Source organism: Callorhinus ursinus, unplaced genomic scaffold (assembly GCF_003265705.2).
Source record: "Callorhinus ursinus isolate GAN/ISIS: 27379988/994484 unplaced genomic scaffold, GSC_fseal_2.0 scaffold4, whole genome shotgun sequence".
In the NCBI taxonomy this organism is placed as follows: domain Eukaryota; kingdom Metazoa; phylum Chordata; class Mammalia; order Carnivora; family Otariidae; genus Callorhinus; species Callorhinus ursinus.
The window spans coordinates 120,395,273-120,400,271 of record NW_027397066.1 but is presented as its reverse complement, the minus strand read 5'-3'; the positions used below and the strand labels follow the sequence as shown (position 1 = coordinate 120,400,271).

The following is a 4,999-nucleotide window of genomic DNA, read 5'->3' as shown; positions in this document are numbered from 1 at the left end:
TATTACTTTATTAATTTATTTTTCCATAAATTTTTTCTGATGATACAGAAATGTATTCTCATTTGAACATCTATAAATCAATTAGGATTTAAAAGGCATTTTAAGTTTGTAGATAAGTTCTTACCAACACTAACACATACAATTAATATGATTATCTACAGCAAATAAGTAAATAATGACCTGAAACTTACACACTAAAAATAAAAGGAAAACATATATGTAGAAAATCCAAAAGGATGGACTAAAATATTCCTGGAACTAATAAGCAATTATAGTAAGGATGCAGGGTACAAGTTCAATATACAAAAGTCAATTGCTGGATGCCTGGGTGGCTCAGATGGTTAAGCTTCTGCCTTTGGCTCAGGTCATGATCCCAGGGTCCTGGATCGAGTCCCGCATAGGGTTCCCTGCAGCGGGGAGCCTGCTTCTCCCTCTGCCTCTCTCTCTCTCTATCTCTTATGAATAAATAAATAAAATATTTAAAAAAAACAAAAGTCAACTGCTTTCCTATATACCAGCAATGAACAAGTTGAACTTGAAATTAAAAACACAATACCAATTACATTAGCACCTAAGAAAATTAAATACTTATGTGGATATCTAACAAAATATGTACAAGATCTATATAAGAAAAACTACAAAACTCTGATAAATGAAAATTAAGAACCAAATAAATAGAGAAATATTCCAAATTTATGAATAGGAAGACACTATATTGTCAAGATGTCAGTTCTTCCAAACTTGATCTGAAGATTCAATGCAATCCTAATAAAGGTTTCAGCAAGTTATTTTGTGAATATTGACAAGCTGATTCTAAAGTTTGAATGGAGAGGCAAAAGACCCAGAATAGCCAACATAATATTGAAGGAGAAGAAAAGGTTGGAAGACTGACAGTACCAGATTTCAGGATTTATTATAAAGCTATAGTAGACAATACAGAGTGGTTTTGGTGAAAGAATAGACACATAGATCAATGGTACAGAATAGAGAGCCTAGAAATAGACCCACATAAATATAGTCAACTAATCTTTGGCAAAAGAGCCAGTGATGGAGAAAAAATAGTCTTTTCAACAAATAGTGCTCAAACAACTGGACATACACATGAAAAACAAAAATGAATCTAGATATAGAACTTACACTTTTCACAAAAATTAACTCAAAATAAATCATATATATATATATATATATATGTAATGCAAATCTGTGAAATTCCTAAAAACTTAAATGAGCTTGGGTATGGCAATAACTTTGTAGGTACAACACCACAGGCACAATCCATGAAAAAAATAATTGATAAGCTGGACTTCACTAAAATTAAAAATATCTGCTCTGGAGGAGCTGTTCAGGGGCACCACCAGGAGCTGCCACATTCAAGACCAGGAGCTGCTGCCATCACAGCCACGGTGTCAGTAATTAGCACTATGGACAGCTCCCATGAGCACATGATTCATGATGCCCAGATGGACTACTATGGCACCTGCCTAGCAACCTGCTCATCAGACAGGTCCGTTATAATCTTCAATGTGCTCAGTGGAGGGCAGATCCTCATCACCAGCCTCAGGGGTCATGAGGGTCCTGTGTGGCAAGCTGCTGGGCCCACTCCATGTATAGGAACATCCTGGCATCCTGCTCCTATGATCGGAAAGTCATTATCTAGAAAGCGGAGAAGAGCACTTCAGGGAAGATGCACAGGCATATAGGCCACAAATCCTCAATAAACTCTGTGTGCTGGGCCCCCCATGCCTACAGCCTAATCCTGGCCTGTGGGAACTCAGATGGGGTCATCTCCCTGCTGGTGTACACTGGAGAAGGCCAGTGGGAAGTGAAGAAGATCAATGATGCGCCCATTATTGGCTGCAATGCCATCAGTTGGGCTCCTCCTACTGCACCTAGAAGCCTCATAGACTAGCCGTTGGGGCAGAAACCCAACTACTTCAAGAAGTTTGCATCAGGTGTCTGTGACAACCTCATAAAGCTGTGGAAGGAGGAGGAGGACAGCCAGTAGAAGGAGGAACAGAAGCTAGAAGTGCACAATGACTGGGTTTGAGATGTGGCCTGGGCCCTCTCTATTGGCCTACCCACCAGCACCATTGTCAGCTCCTCAGTGTGAGGACAGACGTGTGTTCATTTGGACAGGTGATGACACCTCAGGCAATGCGTGGTCACCCAAACTGCTGCACAAGTTCAATGATATTTTGTGGCATGTGAGCTAGTCCACCACAGCCAACATCCTGGCTGTCTCAGGTGGAGACAATAAGGTGACCCTGTGGAAGGAGTCCATCCATGGGCAGTGGGTGTGCATCGGTGATGTCAACAAGGGCCAGGGTCCCGTCTGCTTCTGTCACAGAGGGCCAACAGAACAAACGGTAACAAGACAGGTGAGGCCCAGCTCCCCACTTGCTGGCTCCAGGACTGCTTCTTCCTGGACCAGCTGACCAAACAGCTGGGAGGAACAGCTCCAACAAGATTACTTTCCCAGGAGTAGTTACAAATGCGACCAGATTGATTATCTGCATAACATGATTTGATATGGCTTGTAATCCTGCTGAAAGCATTCATATTAGGAGGGAAAAGTTATAAATGATCTTCAAATCTATTGTTTTAAAATATCTTTGGCCATTTTTATGTAGCTTTTGGGTTCAGGCATTATTTGGGGTTTTGTTTTTAAAATAGTTAAAATAAACTCATATTGCTTCTCTGGAAAAGATAATATCGAGAGAATGAGAAGACATGTCACAGACTGGGAGAAAATATTTGCAAAAGATTCATCTGATAAAGGACTGTTATCCAAAATATATAAAGGAACTCCTAAAACTCAAAAATAAGAAAACAAATAGCCCAACTGAAAAATGGGCCAAACATCTTACCAGCATCGAAGAAGATAGACATATGGCAAATAAGCACATGGTAAGATGCTCTGCATCATATGTCATCAAGGAAATGCAAATTAAAGCAACAATGACATACCACTACACACCTATCAGAATGGCCAAAATCCAGAGTGCTGACAACACCTAATGCTGGCAAGCATGTAGAACAATAGGAACTCTTATTTATTGCTGGTAGAAATGCAAAAAGATACAACCATTTTGGAAGATAGTTTAGCAGTTTCTTATGAAACGCTAAACATAGTCTTACCATACGATCCAGCAATCACACTGCTTGGTATTTACCCAAAGGTGTTGAAACTTATATCCACACAAGAAACCTGCACATGGATGTTTATAGTAGTTTTATTCACAACTGCCAAAACTTGGAGGCAACCAAGATGTCTTTCACTAGGTGAATGGATAAAAAACTGCGACATATCCAGGCAACGGAATATTATTTGGCACTAAAATCAAATGTGCTATCCAGCCATGAAAAGGCATAGAGGAACCTTAAATGTATATTACTAAGTGACAGAAGCCAATCTGAAAATTCTACATACTGTATAATTCCAATAATACGGACACTCTGGAAAAAGCAAAACTATGGAGGCAGTAAAAAGACAAGTGGTTGCCAGGGTTGAGTAAAGAGAGATGAATAGGTAGGGCACAGAGCATTTTTAGGGTATGAAACTACTCTGTATGATACTATAATGATGGTTACATTCATCCAAACCTATGGAATGTGCCCCACCAAGAGTGAAATTTTGGAGGATTATGATACATCAGTGTAGGTTCACCCATTGTAACAAAGGTCCCACTCTGCAGGAGATATTGATAAAGGACAAGGCTATGCATGTGTGGGGGCAGAGAAAATCTCTATACTTCCTTTTTAATTTTTCTATGAACCTAAAAACGCTAAAAAAAAAGTCTAATAAATCAGTAAATGGAAAGGAAAACATGCCTTTGGGTTTTTTTGCATACCTGATTTCTATTAACCAGTATACCCACTAAGCATACAAGAGAATATCCAAGCATCTGTACCTTGTGATGGCCTGTCTTAGTCTGCTCAGGCTGCCATAACAATATGTCACAGACTGCATGGTTTAAACAACAGAAATTTATTTTCTTAGGGTTTTGAAGGCTGGAAAGTTCAAGATCAAGGTCCGACGGGGTTCAGCTTCTGGTGAGAGCTCACTGGCTTGTAGATAGTTGCCTTCTTTCTGTGTCCCCATATGGTAAAAACAGAAATCAAGTTCTCTGGTATCTCTTCTTATAAGGACACTTATCCTCTTAGATCAAGGTCCCACCTTTACGACCTCATTTAAACTTAATTATTTCCGTAAAGACTCTATTTCCAAATACAGTCACATAGGGAGTTATAGCTTCAACATATAAATTTGGGAGCAAACACATTCAGTCCATAACATGGCCCAACCCTAAAAAGAAGAATGGATCTAAATAATACGCTCTCAAGGAAAGATTTTGGGGGGCAACTGAATATACAGCACTTAGTGCCCCCAAATCCTCTCTAGCCAAGGCATGCCACTATCCAGATAGTAGCTAACGTATTCTACAAGTCAATTCATCGCTACTGTCAGTAGGTCATTTTATCTCTTAAGTCTCTGTTTCCTTATCTGAAAATAGGAATAATATTTACCTTGAAGGACTAGAGTAAAGATTAAATAAAATTGTGAATGGGACTGCCAACCATAGCATTGCTGCATAAACTCAATAAATGTTGGTAGAAATAAAAGAATAACAAACTGTTTCAGATCACCTCAATAGCTTCTAGATTAGCTAAAGTTCATGAAGGTATGCTCCAGAGTCCTAACCCAGCACTGAGGAAAAATCTGACTTTACTCCACAAGTCATGAACATATACTAAATACTCGCTTACTCTCTGCCAGGTTCTGTGCCAGATACAGGGTTTTCTATAGCATATTAGCCTAGGTAATATATATTCTCAGGTGGAAATGATCAGATTTAAGGTGTTTAGTTACAGCTAACATATAATTAAACAAGCACATCAGAGGGCACTGTCTACTGGTAACAGTCTTTGAGGGCCTTGGAGCTATATGTCACTTTTTCTAAGAAGTGAGTCACTCTTTTTCATGGTTATTAAACCCGAC

General features: G+C 39.2%; 1 pseudogene; it reads left to right on the top strand.

Moving 5' to 3' along the window:
* The first annotated feature begins 1,379 nt into the window (after nucleotides 1–1,379).
* LOC112826085 (protein SEC13 homolog pseudogene) lies at nucleotides 1,380–2,370 on the top strand (annotated as a pseudogene).
* The last annotated feature ends 2,629 nt before the right edge of the window (nucleotides 2,371–4,999 follow it).